At 34.3% G+C, this 26,947-nt stretch overlaps 1 long non-coding RNA gene across 1 annotated transcript in view; it reads right to left on the reverse strand.

Moving 5' to 3' along the window:
- Window positions 1–4,037: 4,037 nt before the first annotated feature.
- Window positions 4,038–26,947, reverse strand: part of LOC117038127 (uncharacterized) — a 37,864-nt gene continuing 14,954 nt past the window's right edge. The window contains exons 2-3 of the long non-coding RNA XR_004425631.1: window positions 4,685–4,833; window positions 4,038–4,365 (exon numbers count right to left, since the gene is read on the reverse strand). This is a non-coding gene — a long non-coding RNA (uncharacterized LOC117038127). The remainder of the gene's footprint in view (window positions 4,366–4,684; window positions 4,834–26,947) is intronic.

The raw sequence follows: 26,947 nt of genomic DNA on the forward strand, positions 1-26,947 counted from the left end.
CCTGTCAAAAAAGGTTGAGCACAAGACATCCACGTTGTAATTGTGATGTTACACTTTTTTTTTTTTTAATTTATCAGGTTGGTCAGTACTGGCCATGGACAATATGATTTGTATATTAAAAACAAGCTATAAATAATATAGATGTGTTTCTAATGTTACCTTCTCACCTTCTCTCTTGGGCTTATTGATCGTAAAGTGGAGTGAATGTCTCTCTAGCTCTAGTCTGCATCCCCTCCTTTTCTTATCCAGCTTTGCACCATCTGCTCACACCCTTCTGTGCCCCCTGCTCTCTAAGCACTACCCCTTCTGAAATGGACTTGTAACTTTGTGTGCAAAAGAAGTAAAAGAAAGAAGAAAAAAAAAGTAGAAGCATACATAATCCTCCCTTCCTCCCATTCCACCTTCTGCCTTCCAAAAGGGGAAACATCTGTTTCAGGATTTTGACACTACTAACCTTTGCTTTGCTGACTGGCCATAAAGAAGAAGAGAAATAAAGTAGAAACTGAGATCAGACAAAGTGTTCTACCTTTCATTAGAACAGACGGGAGAAAAAGGAGAGCAAAGAAATGAGGAAAAGAAGACAGAACAAGAGAAAGAAAAAGATCATGACAGATGTTAAGAAGCTACTATAAACATAAAAACTACAATCATTAAAATTTTAGAAGAAAATGTTGGAGAAACTCTGACACCACGCGTAGGCAAAAATTTGGTAAAAAGGACAAAAAAAAGGAATAACCAAAAAAAGAAAAAAATGTAAATTGAACTTCATCAAAATTAAAACCTTCTGTTCTTCAAAATAACTTAAGAAAATTAAGAACCAAGCAACAGTAAAGGAGAGAATATTTACAGTACATATATATGAAAAAGTACTCATGTGCAGAATATATAAATAAGTTTTACAATTCAATAATTAGAAGACAATTTAATTGTTAAAAAGGGAAAATTCTGCAACAGACTATAGAAAAGAAGATACACAAATGACCAATAAGCATTTGCAAATATATTCAACATCATTAGTTATTAGTAAAATGCAAATAAAAACCTCTATAGGATACAACTGGAATGGCTAAAACAAAACAAAACAAAACACCAAAATACTGAGTATCTGCGAGGATATGGAGCAGCTAGAGCTCTTATATCTGAAGATAATGCAAACTGGTGCAAACACTTCGGAAAGTAATTGGGCAGTTTCTCATAAAGTTAAATATTAAGTTACTGTATCACCTAAAAGAAATAAATACATATATCTAAAAGGACCTGTGCATGAAGGTTCATAGAAGGTTTTCTCAAAATAGCTAAAATCTGGAAACATGGCAATATCAAAAGAAGAACGGGCAAACAAATTGTTATATTTTCATAAAATAAAGTACTACTCACTAATGGATAAAATGAACTACTGATATAAAGATGAAACTCAAAAATCTTATGTTAAACAAAAGGAAATAGACACTATACAGTATGAAGTATATGTATATGGAGTTCTAGAAAAAAGCTACATGAGCTACTAGAAAAATTTCAATTACCCAACTAGTTCGTTATATTTCTATTTGACAGAGATGCCATGGAACAAGAAAACTGATGAGATCAGTGGCTACAAGAAATCAGATGAGAGGCAGCTTGGGGTGGGCAGGGGGGACTTGACTGCCAAGGAACATTTGTCAGCTTTCTGGGGTGATGAAAATGTTCTACCTCTTCATTGAGGTTATAGCTATTCAGGTGTATGTATTTGTCCAAATTCATAAAACGGTGTACATAAAATATGTGTATTTCATTTTATTTCAGTGAATATGACAGAAATAAATGTGATATTTTTAGGTAGTGATTAGTGCTTTGAAGGAATTAAGAGAATCATGGCATAGAGAATGAGAATGGAGAAATGGACTTTAGATGACATGGTAGGGGAAGGCCTCCAGATAAGACCTAATCACGACAACCAGCCAACCATGCCAGGATCTGCGAAATGAGGGTTCCAGAAAAAGTGAGGCAAGAAGTGTCTGACATGCTCCAGGGATAGACTGAAGGCTGGTGGTGTGCCTGTAACTTGGTGAAAGGGGAAGAGAGTGGTAGAAGATGAAGTCACAGGTAGGTCACGAGGAGCTTTGTAGCATAAGTTTTCTAAAGGTAATGAGGAGCCACTGCAGGGGGTTAAACAGAGAAATAATCCAATTTAGTATTTGAAAATCTTACTATGACTCTTTTGTAGGAATTTTGTTTGTTTGTTTGTTTTTTTAATGCTAAACAAATGTTAGTGGATCAAAAGAAAAGTAGCAAGTGGAGTTAGGAAGGTACTGACCTTGTGGCTTAGTCTAGGGTGGCAGCGGTGGAAACAGTGAATTAAATAAGTTGGGGTATATATTAGAGGACCTTCTGATGAGTAGAGTTGGGGATACAAGAAAGAAATCAAATCCGACCACCAAATTTAGTTCTTGATCTTCTGGTAGTGTAATGGTGCCATTTGTGGAAATAACGGAGATTTGGGGAAGAAATGTTGGGGAGAGTGTATATTAAGTAAGCATTTGGATAAATGAGTTGAAATCTCAGAGAAGTCAGGGCTGGGGATAAAAATGTGTGTGGCATCAGAACACCGATGGCATTTGAAACTGTGGAATTTAGAGGATCTTCTCCATAGAGGAAGGGGAAGAGAGCTCATGTTTTAGGCACATTTGCAGGTCCTAATCCACAGAACCTATGAATATGTTTGTTACCTTACACGACAAAAGGAATTCTGCAAATGTAGTTACCTTAAAGACCTTGAGATAGAGAGGCTTTCCTTGATTATCCAGGTAGCCCCAATGTAAGAGAGCAGGGTGTCTTCATGGTGGAAAACTTTTTCATGGCTGTTGTGTGAGAGAGATGTGACCATGAGAGTAGGTTCAGAAAGAGATTTGACATTGCTGGCTTTGAAGACAGGGGAAGAGGTCAATGAGCTGGAAAGCAGGAAGCCCTGAGAAACTAAAAAATACAAGAAAATGGTTCTCTCTGAGAGCTTTCAGAAAGGAACATAGTGCCAATGACACCTTGATTTTAATCCAGGGAAACCTGTCTCAGACTTCAGATAATAAATTTATGCTGTCTTAAGCCACTAAGTTTGTAGCAATTTTTTTATGGCAGCAATAAAAAACTAATATAGTGAAGGACTCAGTTCTGGGAACTTTCAATGTTTAGAGGCCAATCTAAGGAAAAGTTAGCTAAACAGCCTGAGCACAAGGAACCAATATGAAAATAAGAAATCCAGGACAGGGTGGCATCATGAAAACCAAGAAAAGAAAGACGTGAATAACTACATCAAATGTGCCTAACAGGTTAAGTGAAATGTGGGCAGAGAAGTGCCCATTGGATTTGCCAATATGGAAGTCTCCGGTGACACTCACTGGCGCAGGTTGTTTCAGTGGTGAGGACTGAAATCTATCTGTTTAAAGAACAGTGTGTGAGAAGTGAAAATGGATACGATGGTTACCAAAAACTATTTTAATGTGTTTTCTTATGAAGAGGAGCAGAGATATGGGGCCGATATTTCTAGCAGGGACAACTGGATAGATGGTGAACTTGGGATAAAAGAAGGAGCAGTTATAGGGGAGAGATTATGAGTTCAGGTGTGAACCCGTGGCCTTGGATATGCCTCAGAAAGACATCCAGGAGTCATCTGAACGTGTTTGTTTGCAGCTTCGGATTCACTGTGGACCGAGAGATAAAGATTTTTGAGACACAGAAATAGAAATTTTAGTTGAAGTCTTGAGTGAGCATCTGAGGTAGATTAGGGAGACTTAGAAGTAAAGGGGAAGGGAAGTAACATTGTATATAAACACAGTATTAACCTGGGTGGAACTTTACGACTTATAAAGTGGAAGTGCCGTGTTTCCCCGAAAATAAGACCGGGTCTTATATTAATTTTTGTTCCATTAGGGCTTATTTTCAGGGGATGTCATTTTTTTTCATGTACAACAATCTACATTTATTCAAATACAGTCATGTCATCTTCTGAAACATCGTCATAACGTACTAAATGTGTCCATCTGGCTGAGATCTTAACTGGGGCTTATTTTCGGGGTAGGTCTTATTTTCAGGGAAACACTGTATATGACCTGGCTTTAAAAAAAGAAGGTATCGATGCTGTTTTAGAAGCCCTCTTCAGAGTTTTGAGATAGAAAGTAAATTACCAATGAATCACAAAATGGGTGCGGAGGCAAGATAAAGTAGCTTCAATACAGCTGCTGGAAGCCTTGTTCTACTAAAGGTAGAGCATCCAAAGTTTCTTGACATGCCATGCTGGTAGTTCTACTGCTCAAAAGGCAGAGGGCAAATGCTATTGGTACTTAATTCTGATCAACAATGAGATCTAATGCTGGCAGTAGAAGTGATGGGAACCTGTGGAGAAAATGATATCATCTCTGAGTTTATAACAACGTAAGAAGAAAGATAACACATAGTTATTAAGGGCATATCTCTGGAGCCCAACCTGCTAGGTTCAACTTCCTCCTCTGATACTAGCTAGATAGTTTTCGGTACATGCTTAAATTACTCTGACTCAGTTTCCTCTTTTGTAAATATAAATTATAAAAGTAATTCATTGGAGTGTTGTGACAATTAAATGAGCTACGACTTATAAAACATTTAGGACAGTGCACAATAAAAATATTCAATAAATGCAAGCTAATAATAATAATATCAACTGATATATGTATACCTTAGATTTCAGGAAAGTTATTTTTGAAAAAATTGTGAAGAAGATGCAATAAAGTCTTCAGGACATGATCCCCCATCACTGGATGTCAGAATATTTGCTTATGACACCATCCAGGTCATCTGGCACTGGAACCAGGGTTGGTGGAGCATCTGCAGTCGTCAAGAGAAGGAAACACAAGAAGGTGATTTAAAGTCCATAGGAAGGACTAAACATTAAAATGAAGGAACTGAATTCAGTCAGCAAGTCTCAGGTATAAGGTCAGGGTAGACACAAGAGACAAAGCTAAAGGGTGAAGAAATGAATAAACTTTGAAGCAGAAGAGGAAGCGACAGAGTGGGAGGGATGCTAAAGGGCCCATGACAACTGAACACCTGGGGCCTCATGTGCCTAGAGTCTGTTTTATGTCCTTATCTATGTGGTACGACTGAGGATTATGTAGATTTTGATACTCAATAAAATTCAATTTTTACGACGTGATCACAAAAGATCCCAGGCCAGAGCAGAGAACTCTGTTAGGATATTTTGTCTTTTGCTTCACACATATCTGTAACTACACACACAGACACACACACACACACACACACACACACACACACACACGTGCGCTTTTTGTATTTTCAGCATCTTTTAAAAAAAACCTGAGGATTTTACCACAATGGGTGATAGCCCATACTGCGTAGCACAGTGGGAGGTGGATGAGTAAAGGCTGCTCTCTTTAAAGGTGTACCCTGGCCTCTCTAGTTCTCCAACTTTTGCCAGTTGGGCCACTGCAGATTTTGAATTTGTGAACCATGGTCAAAAACCAAGGGAAAGAGCATAAAACCCAAAGCAGCAGGCAAAAAGGAGAAGGTATCCAAAGAGGAAAAAGCAGTTAGCAACTGTGTCCTGCATCTGCGAACCAAAGGGTACCTGATGGGTAAATGGACTGATCTGGTTGAAAGGGCCACAGTTACAAAATTCTTTGTAGTTGCAAAGGACACTGTTTGATGAGCTTAGATTTTAAAGGAATATTGGAAGGGGATTCAAGGAGGAAGAGGGGACACACAGCTAAAGAATAAATCAAAAGATTGGTTTAAATTTCTAAGAAGGAGATTGGATACTCAAAGTGAGTTGAAGTTTCTGTGGACCATTTTTCTTTTGTTAAATTCAGAGCAAGAAGGAGATAAAGGAAGACTGCCTGCTGGTAACGGATAGTACAATGCTAACAGATGACAAAAAAAGCGAACAAGACTAATCAACTAACTCCTATTTAGCTTTCATCTCCAACCAGGAGAATAATCTCCAAAGTGGCAAAAGGAGAGCAAATATGGTTAGGGGAAAATTGAAATTCAAGCTAGGTGAGGAGATAGTATGAAAATATAAAGCTTTTTTAATCCTCCAGTCTCAGAAAAATTACATCTCAGGGGAGTGAAAGAGCTAGAGATTCTATTACAAAACCACCAAAATGTTTGAGAACACCTAAAAAAATGAAAGAAATTGGAAGTGGAAGAAAAGCAATTTTTTTCTTTCTTTTCAATTATTGATATTTTTCTCTTTATTAAAATAATACATGTCGGAAATAGAGAATTTAGAACATACAGAAAGGTCTTAGAAAGCACAAAAGAAAGCACCTATAATTTTACCTCTCAGAGTCAAGTCTGATTACCGCTTTGGCAGGTTTTCTTTCTGAAGTTTTATATGTACTTTTACAGTGTGATAACTGACTATCCAATTATTCATCAGGTTTTATTGACTTTAACATTAAATCACAAACATTTTTCAGTCCACTGATAATTCTTCAAAAAATCTCTTTTATAACTATATAATGTCGTATTCTATATATGTATATATGAAGATATACACATATAATTTATTTAGCCCTTCTCTTCAGTGATATTTGTTTCCAATTTTTCACTGTTATAAAGTATTATGGACATCATTACATATAAATATTACTTTTTCAGATTTTGCCTTAGCATTTATTTCTTTATTATAATCTGAGGAAAATATACAAAATGTCTCTATGCACATTCTTTAACTGCTTTCCAGAGTTCGATTCAATGTACACATGTGCAAATGCTTCCCCATGGATTCCTCACGTGAAATGAGTATCACATTTACTTAACAGTTTACAACTTAAGGGTAAAAAAAATGGTATCTTGTTATTTTGATTTGATTCCTTTGAATCAAAGTGAGTTAGAAGAGTTTTGATATATTTATTAGCCATTTTTATTTCCTCTGTTATTAATCATCTCTGCATTAATTGCCATTTGTTTTGGTAAATGTCTCTACAGGATTTTTAAAATTTTTATTCTGTTGTAGAGTAGAAAAGGGTATCAATGAAAAAAAAAGAAAAATTCAGTCTCCATTAATGATTGTTTTAATTAAGATATTTTATCTGATAGCAGTAATTGAATATCTTCTTGTTTCTGATTGTCTGGTATATCCTTGGTCTATCTTCTTGTAGTCATCTTTGAAACGTTCTTCTAAGCAGCACAGAAACCATTTTTTTTAACCTTCATATTTATAACCATTACTGAAATGATTGGTATTGTATCTCTTAATTTGTTTTGTATCTTCTAGTTTGATGTGCTTCCATACAACTTCAAATTTAAAAATAATTTTTACTGTTGTTAAAATCTGTTTTTTGTTTTATTCTATAGTAGTTTGGGAAGTGATTTATTTTTCTTAATTTTACTAGTGATAACATTTCTTATAATTTCTAAACTGGTATTTCCCTATTTTCCTATGACAAAAAGAAATTCTGACTTTCAAGTCACTTTGTTAAAGGAATTTATCACTCCTATACTATTCTTTTCCTGCCCACTTCTTAGTTTTTGTTTATTTTTTAAAAATTAGAGTTATGGACCTGGCTTGTTATTAAATATCGTTCTACATAAAACACCATTTTCAATAATTTATTTTGTATTTTGCATTCAGTTGAATAATCATGCCTAATTAGCTATAGTTCATCAAACTAGGTTGCTTTAAATATCACAATCAGTCCTTTATATTGCAAGGTTACTATTCTTAGGATCTTAAAGTGCCCAAAGAATGTTTTTTTCTGAAAGAATATCTAAGTCTTATGTCTAATGGAGCTTTAACTATCTAAGAAAATTCTTGTTATCTTTACATTTGAATGGCATTTGAGTATATGAATCTTGAGGAACCTACTACTTAACTTCAAAAAAAATTAATACCAAATTTTTCTCTATCTTGATTTATCCACTTAAGTATATCTTCACCACAAGGAAAGGCAAACAAGAAATACATTTTCAGAGTCTTCAAACTCAGCTATTGTCTCGCTTTCAACTAGATTGGCGATAGTGTCACACATAGAAATGTTGAGGTACATTTTCTTTCTTCTAAGAATTTTACATTGTCGTTTACAATTTAGTACCATATAATGAGAGTCTGAGACTGGTATAATTTTTGTCCCTTTTTCTGGTAATTTTTCACTCCCCTGACTATATCGTTGTAGAATTTAACTATGTAAAAGCGTGACCGCTTACTATTCATTTTACTTCAAACATATGTATAACTTAATCTACAGGCTCATGCCAATTTTTACACAATGGAAATGCTGTTTCTCAAGTCTTTGATTAGGCTTTCATCCATTTTCTTCCCCCCTTGCTTTATCATAATAAGCACAACTTGTAGTCTCTATTCTCTACTTTCCACATTTTTTCTTTTTTAACATTTCCAAAATTTCTTTGTCCTTTTATTCAGAACACTGGGAGAGCTTCTTTAGGGTCTAATCACCAATTCAGTTTTCTCAATTTTATTCTTGCTTTTTACTGTTTCCAATGTGGATTCTAATTTTTCTACTTCAGGTAGTTCCCTTCTACAACTTATTACTTCATCCCATCTTTTCCTCTCTGTATGTCCCTGTAATGGGTGTCATAATCCCCCTGGGATAATTTCTCTAAGCTAGTTTTAATTGTTTTATTTTTCATTTCAGTCATAGTCTGAGAAACATTTATAGAATTCAAGTCAGGTCAATGTGAAGAGAATTTGACTGGAAGCTACTGCACAATGCTTTTCTCTCTTAAGAAAGAGACTTAGGAAGAGCCATTCGTTTTTATCATATGCACATTAATGTGTGTGGCTGTGACACATGGAACTGCTGCAGCCATCTTGAGACCATGAGGTAAACCAGCCTGAAAACAAAGAACCAACACAATTAGGTTGGAAGGATACAGAGGCCCTGATGACATCCTGACCTGTCTAATGAGCTTACCTGGGAATCTACTCTGCATACATTTACCGTATTTCCCTGAAGATAGGACCTAGCCGAACCATCAGCTCTAATGCGTCTTTTGGAGCAAAAATTAATATAAGACCTGGTGTTACGTTATGTTATGTTATGTTATACCCAGTATTGTATTATATTATATTATATTATATTATATTATATTATATTATATTATATTATATTACATTATGATCCAGTCTTATATTAATTTTTGCTCCAAAAGACACATTAGAGCTGATGGTCTGGCTAGGTCTTATTTTCAGGGAAACATGGTAGTTAAGTGACAAAATAGTGTATTTATTGCTTAAGCCATCCCACATCAGAATTGCTACTTGCAGCCAAAGTCATCCTAATTAATACTTGCCCCTGTTTCTTTACAGTGATCATGTTATTAGACTTTTATTAGGAGAGTAAGGCAAATATTCTCATTTTCCATTTGTTCTTATATAAAATTATTTCAGAAGTATCTTTTCTCTGAATCTTCAGGATAATTCTTCTTTACTTTCATGTTGGAAAACTTTTCCATAAATCCTATGGCATGCTATTTAATACTATCTTGTTTCTTCATCCTTGAGACTATACTGATGCTTTATTTTACGGAATACAGAGTACATGCATGATTCTTATCTAGATAACTACTATGAACTGATAAATTTTTGCTTTTAGACTTACACCTGCCTGGGGAAATGTATTCAGTATGGGACAATGTGTTCAGCCTCTGTTTTGTTTAGATAGATAGGTAGATGATAGATAGATAGATAGATAGATAGATAGATAGATAGATAGATAGATAGATACATAGATAGATAGATAGATAGATAGATAGATAGATAGATAGATAGATACATAGATAGATAGATAGATAGATAGATAGATAGATAGATAGATAGATAGATAGATAGAAGATAGGTAGATAGAAATGTCATCTGTCTACAAAGAAATTTTTTTTTCTTCTAACTATGGTAAAGAGTCAGACGGTACTATAGATCTTTTTGTACAAGGGAAGTGCATTAAAAGAAATTATATCTGTCAGTTCACACTGCCTAAATAGTCCTTATTTCTTGCCCAGCACCAGCGTACAAGACTTTTCCTGACATAACTGCATAGTACAGGATATAACATAATACTTGCTTTTTTCTCTACTTTTAATCATATTGTATGCTGGGAACTGTAACATCTGAATGAAATTAGAAAAAAAAAAGGATTGCTGGAAAAAGTAGAGGTAGGTGGATGACACTATACTCAGTAAAAAATCATTGCCCTGGAATATCAAGGACTTGACCTATTCCAGATTAATACCATTTCCAATTATAATTTAATGCCAAAGAATTAAAATCATGAAAAATTAGTTTTAGCATATAAATACGGAAAATGAGATATAAAATATGGTAAGGAATGAATTAAATTTAAAATCATTCTTTAGAAAGCTTGTTTTAATAAAAAAAGTTGGTCACCCGAATCAGTTGAAGACTACTTATCTTTTTTCTGTTTTACCTGAAAAGGGGGGAAAAAACCCGACAAAATAGTAATCATATTCTGGGCTTTGGTGTATCATCACAAATTGTTTATTTATAGACTGCCTATACCTACCATCACACATCACTCCAAATTTTTCTTCAATTATTTCAATGGTGTGATTTTATAGGTAGAGGCTCATTTGTAAAAAGGACTTTCAATAGATTGTCCCTATTGTATGTATTGGTGTTATGATCCTGGATAAGTTATCTTCTACTGAACTTGTGCATTAGAGTTTGGTTGGCTGCCACATTTTCTCATCAACATAATTCTTAAGTCACAAACTTAGGAGCAGACATTGGGGATGCAGCTGTCCATGCGATTCTAGTACAGTGAGTGGACTGGGTCTAAAATGAAATGGTGTTTCAAGTCATTGGAAATATTCCTCACTCAGTAGCATATGGTCTTTTCTTATTTTTAGTTTCCTCTGCCATTGCCATTTTTATCCCTTAACAGAATTTTGTAAGTGTTTTACCTGAGAGTTGTAAGAGGGTGTGACAGACACCTCTGCATTAATTATAATCCCTCTGTTGTAAAAGAAAAATATGTAGATCAGCAAGCTTGTAAGTATTTCTCTTACATATTCTATAATCTAATAAAAATGTTAAGCAGATTTTAAGGAATAGAAGGGTATTGAGTTCAAGTATCAAAAGCATGATTGTGTGTGCCTCTTGTTTATACTGTACCTCACTAGTCTCCCTTTCTGATGAAGCTGACTAGATATGCTGGGATGCTGCTAATCAAGTCATCCAGTGTCTTCCTTGGAGCTCTGATGTTTCTGGGCAGCCATGGCTTAGGAAGGGTTAGAGAGAAATGGGGGTGATGAGTGTAGGTGTCTCATCTTTCAGTTGCATTCCAACCATAGCAGGTCCACTTTTTTATGTTCTGTAAATTATGATTCTATATAAGACTGTATTTGAAAAAGAGAATTATGTTGCTTAGGAAAAAAAAAAAGAAAACAACAGTCAGAAAACCTTCCTATTGAAGTAATTTTCCTGCAGGAAGAGATTTAATAAAGGCTCTCATGACATTCTCGATACCATGATAATAAAATGTGGACTGGACAAGAGTACAGTTGGCTAGTTTACAGCTAGCTTAACAGCCATGCCTACCAACCATGTCACCCTGGTCTTCTCTAGTGGTATGGTCGTGGGATCCTGACCATTCAATATTGTGGTTATTAACTTGAGAGCAAATATGAATGACATACTATTTAAATGTGCAGATAATTAAAAAGTGAGTTAACCAGGTAACATGTTGAGTGGTGATCAATATTTAAAATTATTTTAACAGACTAAAAACTGGTAATATTAAATTAAAGCTATATTTCAAGTCCACCATTAGCTTTAAACATAATTTTCTCAATTGAAGAATAGATGAAGTGTAAGTTATGTAGTTCGTTTGAAAAAAAAATCAACACGTATTTATGAATAACAAGCTCCAGGCGAGCCAAAGACTATTCTAAAAAAGTAAATATAATTTTAAACTACATTAGTGTACAATTTATTACATTTCCAGTGACCTCTATATAGGCTGGTCTACATCAGAAGAGCACACTTGATTTGGGTTGGTGAAAGTAAAGTATCTATCAAGGAAGGTGAAGAAAATGTTGAGAGATCAACTGTGTTACATGAGAAAGGGCAGTAGGGGTTGAGGATGTCGGAATTAGAGGTGAGAAAATAAAGGACAACACCAGGTTGACTTCAAACACCTAAAGGACTGCCACACAAATACTTCTCTGTATTTCAAAAGGACAAAACCAGGACCAGGAGCAGAAATTACAGAGGCAAAGATTTGGTTCAATATATATAAGAAAACTGTAATTAGAACCATCATTAGTCAGCCTCATCAAATAGACTTACAGATCTTCATAAATCTTCAAGAGGGGTTAGATAAAAGATCAAATTACAAAATCCTGTGGCATTGCTTTTAGAACTTAAGCATCTATGATTCCATATACAGTAGAAGTATGAGAGAGGATCTTAACTTCTCTGTAGCAGTTTATCCACATGATAACATGGGAAGCCACCGTGATTCATGGCTAAAGACATGAGATGGCTGCAAGCGAGAATAAGCTCATGATAATTATTTAGCACTTTAGTTCTTTTTAATGAAAATAAAGCATTCAAAGCTATATGACTTGAGAAGAAAAATAAACTCTTGATTAATGTGTTCTGAGTCTATAAATTATTTATGACCCCACTTGCCGTGTTATTCATTTTTGTTTGATTGAGAGATGATAAAACTGTATTAGACATTTTAAGAATAAAAAATGTTATCTTCATCTCTAACACTTTTTTCATGTCATCTGGCTGTTTTTGTCCTTATGCATTCATATTTTTATGTTTGTAATAATTGAGTACATTTTGTTTTCATACATATTATTAAAATTATCATTTTGTATCATCTTATAGTATTCATAATGTCTCAATAACCAGTTAATAGTCTCTTCGCACAATGTTTCATAATTTACTAATCAATATTAGAGTTGGATTTTTTTGCTATTATGCATAATGTAAAAAAAAAATCTGTTTTATGAATTTTAAATTTGTCCTTGGCTATTATAAATATTTACACTTCCAGAAAAAAACTTTAGGCTCAATTCGTAAAGTTCAGAAAAGGTCCCATTGTAATTTTGACTGAAATTGCATTGAGTTACATAGTAATTTAGAATAAATATTATCTTTATAATATTGAATCTTTCTGGTAAGGAACAACATATTTGTCTTTAGTTAATTAAGATCTGTCTTTAAATTATTTTCATATAGTTTTACAGTTTTGTTCATATAGATCATAAATATTTATTCAGCTTATAATTATAATTTTGATGATATTGTGAAAAATATCATTTTTAATATAACTTTCCTGTGGTATTTTTTTTTGCATAAGTACATGCCTAAAAGTCTTCATGATCCAAGAAGGAAATATAAATGATTCCATCCTTCTTTAACCTATTAGGGGAGAAATTATATCAATACATTTCCTACTGTTGAGGTGACATTGCATTCCCGAAATAAAAATCATGGTTGATTATAATGTATTACTGATTTTGATTCATTCCTTAATATGTTTTCAATATTTCATTTAAAATTTTACCTCTACATTCATAGGTGAGGTTGCCCTGAGTTTTCCTGCCTTGTTTTAGTATCACAATCAGGCTACTCTTTCCTGCCAAACATTTTCCTATTATGATCAAGATTTCTTTTACCTTTTTCTTTGACTGAAAGGGCTGTTCTATCTGTTTTTATAATGTTATATATAGTATCTTAAATTTATAAAAATAATTTTAAATGTTTCCTCTTAATTGCAAAACCAGTCATATGCATAACTCTTACCATCTTACATAACAGGACTTCCAGCACATTCATTTTCCCTGTCCAGTCGTCCATATTTTGTTAAATTTATGTCAAATTCCAACTGCTGATTGATTGTAATTTTACTGTCTATTTTTCTTCACATATTTCAGGAGTTATTTCTTAACAATAATTTTAAGTTTCATAGCCATAATATCAGCAACTATCTAAATTTAATTAAAAATTTCACTGGATACTTCTCTCACCATTGCTTCTTACACCCAAGGTCTTTTCCCTTGAATTCTTTCTGTTGTTTTGTTGGTTTTGCTGGAGCATTACCTTGAATAACTTCATTTCCAGTAGGCACCTCTGTAGCACGTTGATTTTATTTTGTAGCCATATTTTGGAATAGAGTTGTATGATCAAATTATAGACATTGCCCCATAATTTTTTAGCACCCAGTTTAACAACTAAGAATTCATTTGTAAGGATCCTTTTTTTCTCTTAGATTTTTTTTCTTTGCAATTTGGAATTCACAAATTTTACTAAGATTTACCAAAATTGGATCATGTTTTCCCTTTTTCACGATATCATCTTAAAATATTTGAAGGGCTCTTTCAATCTGAAGAAGACTTGAATTTCTTCCATTTAAGAAAACGTTCTTTGAATATACTATTTTTTAATTCTGCACATATTTTCTTCTCAAACTTCTGTTAAACTGATGTCAAATGTTTTAGATCTGTCCTCTTTGTCACTTTTTTCATAATTTTATCATTTTTTTAATATTGCACTTGTACTCAATGCATTAGCTTCCAAATAGTTTAGCTGTCAGTCATGTCCCTTTTGCAATTTAAATTTCCTATTGACTTCTTTAAATGAAAATATGCTTTTAATTTCCCAAGAATTTCTCTATTCTCCAATTCTCTTTTTCTTTTTCCTTTTACAAACAGCCTATTCTTGCTCTATGGATATCTTATCTCCATAAAACACTCCAAGAATATCAAATAGATTTATTTTAAAATTTTCTTTTGTTTCCTGTGTGAACTGTTTCTTCAGAGATTAGATCTTTTGTTTGTTCATTCTACTACCTCCTTTTACTTCAAGTGATTTTTGGTTATCTCTTCATTTTATTTATGAACATCTGGAATTAATCAGTTTGACAGCTTATGTTTCCTCAGCACTTGTGAAAAAAATCACACTTCTACTTTCAGTGAATATGACTCAAAACTGCATGAGCCCTATAGTGGAAGGGAGCTGGAACACACAGACAAGCTTTCTTTCATGCTCATGATGGTTTCATGATATGAATTCTTGAAGCCAGGAGTCACCAGTCCTGCTTATTTCTCCAGCCCTAACACTCAGGCTAGGAGTCCACTTTGGCAAACTCCCTGTTTTCTTTAAAGATCTATATTTGCTAGCTATAGTCCGGAGTTAAAAACTTAATCTAGGCACTCTGGAAAAAATTAGTGGTTAACTAAAGATCTTTCAGTGATTTTCCTGTCATTTTCCTGTGCTTAATATCAGGCTTTGCTTGTTCTAACTAATCTTAGAATCTCAGTGTCCTTTTAGGAATTGCAACACCCACATTTCAGTGGGTTTTTTAATACTATGTCTCTCCCAATGTCAATCCTAACAGATGTTTTGGGTTTTTTTTTTTCCTAATTTTTTCAGAGTTTCTGATCTACTAATGGCATCCTTCCCAGTTCTTCAGTAATATTATGGATTTTTTTTATGTCACTTCATGAGATTTGAGAACAGATTAGAGTTAAAGGCACGTGCTCAGATCCTCACCTTGAACCTGAAATCCCCGTTAAATTTTATCTTTATTCTGAAGATTTTTACCAATGCTCCCAGCAATAATTATTTTCTATTTCCTTTGGAATCCTACCACAGTAATAAGTAATAAGCATAGAATACAGTGATTTTTCATGATAATAAAGAAGAAAAATAAGAATAACTCTATTCTTGTTGTATCACATCGCAGTGTAATTATGTACGTGTTTTTCCTCCAAATGGTCTAGAACTTTATGAGGATAGTGACAGTCTTATTCATTTTTGCATTTCCAATGTCTAACGCAATTTCTGGTGTGGAGCAGGTCCATAATAGTTATTTGACAAACAGATGAAGGAATGCATAGTTCTTGTAGGAAAGTGCTAGCGTGAGATGCCAAGGCATTGATTTTTGAAGCTACTGCAGAGTGGAATTCAAATCTCATAAACCTGCTTATGTCATGAGTCCTTATAATTTTAAATATTTATGAAACACAAGTGTCAGCTGTAGTTACCTGGACTTTTTAGAAGGAAAGACGATTGCCTCAAGCCCTTTCCTTATTGACGCCTTGAGGGAAGATGAATGTCCCATCAAAGATTTCCACAAATTTCTAGGGAGCTCGTTTTCTTCATGGATCCCTCTGAACCCTAGCTCTTGCTTCTACAGAATTATCTTAAGAAGAGTCTGGCTATCTTTTTTGTGTTACACCTTTTCTTCACTGTATCCACACAAATATGTCACTTGATCATGGTCATTACTTAAAAGGCAGGCAACAAACAAAAATCACTTGTAGAAAACTTTTATATGAATATCAGTCCTTATTAAATATTAGAGGTGCAAAGTGGGATTTATATACACAAAGCCAAAAACTGAAAAGTGGATATTAAATTTTCCTATTCCAAAGCCCCTTTATTTAGCCTGTAACTGGAAATTTTTAATTAGATACATGACCCCATGCAGCACGCAGGCTTTTTGATATGGCTCCCTTCTCCATTAGCCCCCATTTTTCTTTCCATTGCCCATTCCATGCCTCCCAGACTGCTCTTAACTCCAACTTCCCCTCACTATAATATTCATCCTTCTCTGGCCCCATCTTTTGAACTCAACCCCAGGGACAACTTTGGGTCTCTAACACTGATCCAAATGTCCACAGGAAGGGGCTGTATTAGCAGTTCGGAGTCAGCAATGACCTTTAGATTTTATTGAAGGGTTCATCTTCCTTAAAAAGAAATTGGGCTTTTACATAATAAAATTTGTTTTCTTTAATATAGTTCCATTAAATAAAAATGACTAGGCATATTTAATTATCTGCCTATGTCCAAAAATTAGAATCTTTACCCAGAACATAAGCCCTTCAAATCAATCATCTACACAGTAAAATTTGATGACATTAATTCACATCGCAGGTGACATGACATAATAAAGACTAAGAAATATTAAAATAATCCATATGTAAGAAAGGTAGCTATTTTAGAACATTCATGTGTGATGTTTCCACAAGTTAATGTGTCTGCTAATACCATACATTTAAATAATTGCAGAGGAAAATATAAAAATCACATTGTTATGCCTTTAGTTGACAATCATAACTCCTAGGTGCCAATGCACAGAGAAAGAATGAGAGACCTAGTTTATTATTTAGAACATATATTCATTGGTGATATTTTTTTACCTAAAAGAAAAGGATATGAAATAGCATGTTTAGGCTTGTAAAAGAAAATATTCTTATCTGCACAGTGTTAATAATCACTATAAAACAAAGAACTCATCAGTGATAGTTCCTGCTTAAATTCAAAAAAATAATAATAAAGATCAATTCCTTTACATTGTTCTGTAAAGTAAAACATTACCCATGTGTGATCTGTAATAAATATTTTCTGCATCTGTTTACAATGAATACTGCTGGAAAAGGAGTGTTCGCTCTCTGTCCATAAACCATTTGCTATCTCTAGGGAAAATACAAAAAGGTATGTTATTTCATTGCAGCACAGAAGGAGAGAGGAAAATTCAGCTAGTCTGTGCTTAAAGGTCTTCAATTTTTCCATTAAGTATCAATTACTCTTTTTTTTCTTCAGAAATGTTAGTTGCTATTTCCATTTTTACTGTTTATAAAGGTAGTATTTGTTTCTTGTCAAATTTTCCAGTAGCTCAGAAGTAGATAAAATAAAAATCATACCTACTTCTAACTTTATTTTATGTAGTCTGTATGCCTTTATAATTTACCACTTTGGGGAAATAAATGCATAGTCAACATACATAAAATATAGTTCTGACCTCAGTAGGAAAATATTAGCTTATATCCTATTAGAAAGGGTCTTTATATTTTGTTATTTTTTGACAATGGTCAACAAAACTACATAGGTTTCAAGCATACAATTCTATAATACATCTATACATTAAGAGCAACATGCTCTTCCTGTTGTGTTTAAGAAAGGTTAAATAATCATTTATTACCTATGACAAGCAGCAATTACTCTTAAATCTTTTTTCTTCTTCCATTTGGATAAACCTCTCCAGAAAAAATGATAATGGGGAGCCAAAACTATTGTCTCTCCTATGATACTGTTTTTGACTTTGAGATTTTCTTTGCATTGGATAAACACAGCTTCAACATGTGCATGCAAGAATTTTTTATATAATTTTCAATATTACATGCATTATAACAAAATTTCATTCTAATGTATATTGTTGTCCTATAGGACATCATATTGGAATTTAACAACTGTTTTCCAGTCATTAAATTTCTCATCTAGTTTGAAGAAAATTTTTCTTAAATAATTAAGTAATTACCAATTAATTAATTGTTACTGACCAATTCTTAAAGTTTAATATATTATTCAATATTTTTTTAAAGCCCTGGGTTATTTTATTTAATAAAGTCTGTAAGTAAATCCATTCCAAGCATTTCCATTCAAAAGTTTCTTCTTCAAATGACAAGTTAAATTTTAGAATTCAGAAAATAAAACATCATTCATTGTAATTTCCACTAAATAACGCTTGCCACAAATTTATGTCAGGTGAGTAGAAAATAAGTCATTTTACATTCTTACAGCAACATAAATATGTATACTTTTTGTACAAACAAGAAAGTGGGTAATTAGTGGGATGAATTGAGGCGAGGGATTTATTTAGTCAATCAGCTATTATGAATAGGCAATTAAAATGCATAACTTTGGTCTACAGTATGCACAAAATTAAATATGAAACAGGAATACAAATTTATTTTATGATAGCAAACAGAATTTTGGTGTGACAAAGATATATCAAGCTTTTCTAATGAAGATTATGCTATAAGACTTTACTGAACTAGTAACTCAGAATAATTCAAATCTATCTTCATAACAGAGACATCAAAACATATTATACAATCCATTATTCAGTACTGTCAAGGAAAAATAAAGGTTATATAAATTCGGGCTGTATAAAAACACTCTGCTAAAAGTTGCATTTTCCTTATATAAAATGATAGTTTGACTGCATCTGTATAAAAAGTAGCACACCTCTTTTTAAGCACCCATACAAATGTACTATAGTTATATGCTGCATAGTGACCCTTTTAGGACCCCAATGTCAGAAAAGAATATTAGCCTCGATAAATGATGATGCATCGATTGTGATCATAATAACCTGATTCTTGCATTTTGTTTTTTCTATATTGAGGCATATATATATATAGCCCTACACAAGACAATCGATGCATTTCTAAATAGAAAGAACAACAACAAATGACATTGAAAATTTCTAGAAGAATATACAATTGTGATAAAACAAACCAATTATGCTAAGAGAATTCTATTTTGTTAAGTTGAGTATGACCAAGTTACAAACTTTTGATGAAGTCTTTTTCTGGATACACACCAATATTTGCTTAAACTTGTGCTAAATTAAGAAATAAATGAGGGCCTGCCAGAGAACAACCAGTCTGTCAGCTGACAAAGCTTCCAGTGCAGGAAATAGTCCTGACCTACATAAGCAGAAGCTCTTTTGCCCAAATCTGAAGAGTCAGTCATGTTTTAACCTTTCAGTAAGATGAAAGCATAAATAGAATTGGGAAAGGAGGATACCACTGCATATTAAAATAGCATTTTTTTTTCCTTAGAGGATCTCAGCTTATTTTTGTAACCTCTAGATGCATGCTTCAGTTCCAGGTCCATAAGGAGTAGCAACATATCCCTTCAAATTACCCAAGGGAACTGTACTCATTTATCTCGTTTTTCATGGAGAACTCCAAGTTCTTCCACTTGCTTTCACTGACAAGACTTTCCAAATTCCTCCTCCCCCCTTGACGAGCACAACAATCCTTAAAGGGGTAGGATGTCTAGCTCACAGTCTAATAAATAAATTGGTTTCTGCTGTAGTTATCTTCATTTTACAGAGTTGGAAAATGCTAAGAAAGCATCATTTATCAGAGGATAAATTCATTATTGGATAAAGGAGGGAAGGGTTTAGTAAATACCGAATTTGTAAAAGAGTGAATTCTAGGCTACATATAAAGTTAATAAGACTTATAGGGGAGATGGAATAAGAAAGGTTCTATCATAGAATGATTGCAATCACAAAAGTGGGGTGACTTAAGCACACAGATTTTATCTAACGAAGCAGCAAACCCAGCTGAGATAAACTACTCATGTTCTCTCCTAAGGTGATGACGATGGGTATCATCAATGTTATGATGATAGCATATTTGTAATTTTATAATGAGAAAAAATGCATGCAAGTGGAATAAACAAGAAATAAAAGGGAGTGAAACACTTGCTCTAGTGAACTTCTTGATAAAAGGCCTAAGGAAAAGTGTAGGAGTGGTTTGTGCCACAAAGAATGACATGAAGGGTAAGAATTTGATGTCTGGATAAAAGGGTAATGTAAACATTCCGTTCTGGGTACTGTTGACCTCTTGTTTTTTCCACTGACCGTGGTCAAGTCAGTATAGGAAAAATGCAGTTGTTCATCAAACATGTCTGTACTGTTCTGTTTATCTCCAGGCATGCAGGATTGTAGCACATGGGTGCTCGTTCCTCCTCTGGCCATCTGGATCAGTTGGCCTGAAATGGGATAGCCCTTAGTATTGCCCTCAATATTGCTCAGAAGAGTTGGGCCCACCCATAGGGGTAATCAAACATAGAGTCAACAGAAAATGATTCAGAAATTGATTACTCCAAGACAATTCAGTAGTGAAATCTTTGCTTAGATTATCGTATTTGATTCGCACATCACTCAGACTTTTCTGAAGCACGGCTCTGAGGACTGAGCCTTACAGAGTGTATGACACCTACGAGAGAGAGACTCAGTCAGGACTCCTACATAAAAGAGTATCATGTTTCTTAAACTGTCATTGGCTCCGTATAGCTTACCTGATAAAACTGCTGTGCTCTACCCAAGTGGATTAAATTAAGCACGAAATTACCTCTCCAGCAATTCTCTCACCTTGGGTCTTGAAATATTTGTTCACAGATCTCTTAAAAAGATATTGTAAAACCATGTATCCCCTCATACATTTTTAAGTTGGTATTGAAAAACTTTCATTACGTTTAGTTATAAAGTGTAATTCTCAATATTTATGTCTTTAATAAACATTATAATAATGTTTATTATATAATTATTATATTACTTTATAGGTATCCAATGAAATCTAAATAACAGTAATTTGATAACCACCATATCCTATTTAAAATGCACTTGAACATACTCTTGAACAGTCAGACTTTTTACATCACTCACTTTTTTCCTTGAACTCATAGTTTCATTCTTCTCCCTCAGAATTTTATCCTAATGTACTTTTATGCTTCAAAGTCTTTTATTGATCATTCCATTTTATGTCCCTGCAACAACTATCTATCGAGATACATAGTTTTTTTCCCCCTGTGACCACAAGGGACTAAACAGTAAATATTAATGTATCCAATCATCTGATAATTTTTTTGGCAAAAGTCGATGGCAATACTCTTCTGTGAGTATGAATAACTTTTCAATGAAATACAAAATACAAATTTCCCTCCCATATGTGTTCCTTTTTCTCAAATATGTCATAATCTGTTATAAACAAAGTTTTAGCTTTTTCTCCCTTTCCTTGAAATCATGCAAACTACGCCCTGGGGTTGAAGACAGAGCGAGACACAGGTACATGTACTCAATGGCTAAGCTCTCAAGACTGAGGCTGGCGAAAGTGCAGAGAGGGCACGCTGAAAAGACCGGTATTTACTAGCATGCTTTTCACAAATCTTTATTATTCTAATTTTAAGGTGGAGAGGTATATTGAGTATTGTCATGAGTTTGTTGCCTGGATGAAAAAAAAAATGACACAAACTTTAGTACTTCCTATCACCAGAAGAAATGACCTTCAGAAGAAATGCAGTATTTGACAACATTTAGCGGATGGAAGAAGCTAGCTTGTTCAATAAAATGTGCCATCATCAATTAAGCTGGCCATATCTATAATATTCTGAATTCCTGTCGTCTTGCCCCAGGCCCAGATATTCTGATGCTAAGGCAAGCTCTGCCTTTCCCCAAATGCGTATAAGATGGGGAAAGACAGGGAGCACTACCACAGATTGACCGTTATTTTATTACAGGACACTTTTCAGACTCCAGCATTTAAAACATTTGTTTTGTTTTCTGTTTGGCACCTCAGAGTATTTTCACCCCAGGCCAGTACAACAAGGATGAGCTTCAGAGTGGGTGAGAGTTGACCTTTCTTTGTCAAAATAGAAGAATGTTGATTGTGAAAGAGGAGGTAAGAAAGAAAAACCAGCACCTTTTCAGATAGATGAGTTTCAGAAAAGACACATTAAGGGTTGCAAGTCTGGGAAATGATTCCATTAAAACTGTCTGTGTCTGTGATGTTCTTGAAAGCCTTTGTCTACACTAGGAGCACGCATATTTCAGTTTGAAGACCATGATATAATCTATATTCGAGTGTAGTGGAGTGTTTTGTTGCTGTGTAACAACAACACAATTTCAGCAGCCTACACCCATTTTTGATTTCACAATTCTGGGGATCAGGAGTCCAGGTAAGGGCTTAGCGAGAGCTTAGGTCCTCTGCACAGTCTCACAAGCTGCAGGGGAGGGGTCAGCCAGAGGTGAAGCTCAGCTGAGACTTAGGGTCCTCCTCCAAGCTCCCTGGTTGTCTACAGAATTCATTTCCCTGCAGTTGTAGAACTCATGGTGGCTTGCTTCTTCCAAGTCAGCAGGGAGCTTCTGCATTGCTCTGATTTCCTGCCTGCTAAACTAGCCTTTAAAGTCCTCACGTGATTAAGTCAGACCCATCCAGCATAAGCTCCCTTTTGATTAACTCTAAGTCAACTAATTAGGGACCTTAATTACATCTGCAAAAACCCTTTCATTTTTCCATGTAATGTAACCTAATCACAGAATGACAACCATCATATTTGCAAGCTCTATCCATACTCCAGGGAGAAGATAATATAGAGCACAAACCCGGAGAGCAGGAATCTTGGTGGCCATCTTAGAATCCCACCTACCAGGCAGAACCAAACAGAACTTCCTATATTTCAAAACTTGCTGTCATTCTCTAATGCTGTTCATTTACAAATAAGTTCTATGTGTATTCTCTTTAAATAAATTTCTTTTCTTTTTTTTTTTGCAGCTTTTACGTGTTAGCTATCATCATCATCATCAAATAATAAATCTAACATAATAATAACAACTATAACTATGTATTAGCTTATATTTATGCATTGGCCTGGTGAAGACTTCTCTATGTGGGGCTGTCCAGTATGCGGCAACATCAAGCTCTTTCTGTCCTTTTTTTTTTTTTTTGTATCTCTTAGCCTGCTAAATGTGTTAATCCTCCATGTTGAATTGAAACAATTTATATAATGATTTTATTTTTTATTTATTTATTTTTTTTTTGTGTGTGTGTGTGTGTGTGTGTGTGTGTGAATTTCTTTTCTTTTTTTTCCACCCATCTCACCACCCTCTCCCCTTTGGCAACTATCAGTTTGTTCTCTGTATCTACGGATCTGTTTCTGTTTTGTTTATTCATTTGTTTTCTTCTTCTTCTTTTTTTTTCAGATTCTACATATAACTGAAATCATATGGTATTTGTCTTTCTCTGTCTGACTTATTTCACTTAGCATGATAATATTCTCTAGGTCCTTCCATGGTGTTGCAAATGGCAAGATTTCATTCGTTTTCTGGCTAAGTAATATTCCATTGTGTGCATGTGTGGAAACATATGTATGTGTGCATATGTTTGTGTGTGTCTATATATATCACATTTTCTTTATCCATTAATCTATCAATGGACACCTAGGTTGCTTCCATATCTTGGCTATTGTAAATAATGCTGCAATGAACATAGGGTTTCATATATCTTTTCAAAGTAGTTTTTGTTTTCTTTGAATAAATATCCAGAAGTGGTATTGCTGGGTCTTATAGTAGCTCTGTTTTTAATTTTTTGTGGAATAACCATACTGTTTGCCAGCAATTTATAATCCCACCAACAGTGTATGAGTGCTCATGCTCCTTTTCTATTTGATCCATATTTCAGGGCCTAATTCAAATTATTTCTTCTCTCCACAACCCTTTAACTATATTTCCCAGAGAGTAGTCCTGTTATTTGTGTAAACCTTGTATCCCCTTTTATAAATAAGTAAGTGCTTGAATCATGTCTGATTTATCTTTACATCATCCACAGGACCAATGCAGTGTCTTGAAATATAAGGCATCAAAATATTTGATTAATGATTAAATGGGTAAATCCAAATTTGTAGTCTAAGTTTGACAAAGTTTCTAGCTCTGACTTTTAGCCTTTCTCTTTTCTTATATTCAGCTGTCTGTGACTAAATTGTCAATGTACAGAAAGTAGGGTCAATGTCCTCTTTTTTTCCTAATACATTTCGTTACAAATCTTAGCTCTAATTCATACATTTTTATATGTGTTTATAACCAAGCAGCTTTAGCTCACTAACATAGACTGACACTAAGAGAAATCAAGCATTTGCCTGGTGTGGTTTATGGTAACATGTTTTTCATTATTTCCATTTATTTTGAAGTGAGAGAGATTGTTTTGTTCAAGTTTCTAAATAGAGATGTTTGATATTCCAGGTCTGGAATATTTAGCAAGTATCTTCCTACCATCCGATTCTCAAGGGAAATTTGAATAGAATACCCCATTACTGCAAAATATCACTCTTTATGTGGCTGTGGCCATAGGCATTGCTATGTAACCCCCCAACTCTGGTGGGATGGACCAAATCACTTGCGAAGCACAGTGAAAATATTTGGCCTTTAGTCTAAAACCCAGACAAAGCAAATAAACAAATGACTCCTTGGAAGATTTATGACAGACTCACAGTCTCATCTTTAACCTCATGATCTTGCCACTCAGATGGCCATAGGGAATCCCCAGGATTCAACGGAAAGAGACATTTTTACTTTGGGCTAAGAGCAGAGTTAAACTAACTTACACACTGCTGAACCTTGCTAGTCCAGGAAGGTCCCTTCCTTTGGGAAGTAGTCCAAGACCCATCTATAACACAAAAGAGGAAGCCAACAATCAGAGCAAGTAATTTCAAAGTGGAGAATTGTAAGGGGAACAGTGATGCAGGCATACACACTTTAAAACTCTTTGTCAGGAGAGGTGGGGGACAGAGAAACATACTTGCCCTGAATTTACAGATTCATATTATACTTGAATATTATACTTGAATTTGCCCCATGGCAGTCCTTGCCTTCTTGGGTAAAGACAATGTTTGGGGGACATCTGTAAGAGGGTTCCTATCTGACCTGAAACAACATGAAATCTTCCTTCCTACTTTGTGTATCATGTTTTATTACATGATTACTTGTTTTGGTGATGGGCTCCCTCCATTTCCTCTTTTCCTAAGCACCTGTTACATATATAGGGAAAAATATTAATATGCTCAACAACAACTAAACTGAAATCCTTTAGGATAAATAGGCCGCTGTCTGTGATAGAGGAAGTTGCATACCAAGTAAAACTCCTTGAGCAAAAAAAGAACCACACATACAGGATTTAATTGCCAGAATCTAATTAGTTTCTGACTAGTGCTATAAAACTTAGAGAAAAGCAAAGATAAATATTTCAGCTAATTTCCTTATGTACTGTGAATAAAAGAATGGAAATGATTCTCAAAATTGAATGTTATGAAGTCATTTGCAAAGTATATTAAGTCAGTTCTAGGTAATGAAGTGTCCTTTACAGTTTAACAGACTTTCGAAGAGCTGACATTTCTCTCATAAAGAACATGGCTCTTGTGGCTTCATTATGACTTCCTGAAGCAATCTGAACTTTAGACCTTTTCACCTGCCAGCTGAGGACACATCTACACACTAACTGGTGTTTAACAGTAGTGTGGGGCACCAAGGCTCAAGGTTATTTCAACTGTCATGACCTAAATCTGTGGCCAGGTGACAACCTGTTGAAAGCCTGCTTGATAACACCTAATTTCTTTTGTCTCCTAGCACTCACTGAGTGAGTTGCACGTTGTGCTGAACTTTTTTTTTTTTTTTTTTAAATCAGACTGCGTGGTGGAAAGTCACTGAGAAATGAATGTCATTATGAAACAATTCAATGCATCACTTCCCTTCCTTTGATGGGTTTGATTCCCTTCACTGGAGGCCCGATAACTTCCCCAAAAGTGGTCTCCTGTGCATGATTACCTTGAGGCAATCTAGATGATGCTACATTAGGGAGGTGAGAAAGAGCAAATATCAAAACAGAAATCACTATGTATAAGTTTGCAAATGAGTCGATTATGCTCCCTTTGCCACCTTCACTAAGAAGGCAAATATGTTGATTTTACTTTGAATTATAGAGATTCAGTTGCTCCTACCTTTAGCTTGGAGGCTGGTAAATCTATCCAACACAGGATTTCATTTTATATAATAGTTATTTTAATGGATCTTTATAGCTCTTATATTAGTTTGTAAGGCTTATCCCTATATGTTTGCACAGAAAAAGAGCATATTTTCTCTTTTGTAATTCAAAAAGCATTCATGGTGTATTTTATTCTGGCATGATATATTTGACTTATAATGGGAGTGTTTTCTTTCATTATGTATTTATACATTTATAATTTGTTGATACCATCTATTTTCCAAGCACAATTCGTTATTTTTATCTAGAGAAGAAAACATAAGACAGAAGAACCTGTTACTAGGCTACAAGAGCCTAGTTTTTAGCATAGTGCCTCGGAAATAGCAAAATCTGAGTAAATTCTTTGTTAAATTAGTGAAGGAATTAATGTAACAGAAATACTTATGATATATAAAAATATATACAAAATTTTTACTAAGTGAATTCATTGTACTTCTTAATTAACTACATAAATTAACTGTTGATACCAACTGACTCAAGATTAGGCTCTCATATATTTGGAACTATGAGAAGCAATTTAGAGACAAATGTTATTTTTTATAAATATTTTAAGAAAATTGAAAAAAAAGTTAAGAAAAAAATGACATAG

Source organism: Rhinolophus ferrumequinum, chromosome 2, assembly GCF_004115265.2.
Source record: "Rhinolophus ferrumequinum isolate MPI-CBG mRhiFer1 chromosome 2, mRhiFer1_v1.p, whole genome shotgun sequence".
NCBI lineage: Eukaryota > Metazoa > Chordata > Mammalia > Chiroptera > Rhinolophidae > Rhinolophus > Rhinolophus ferrumequinum.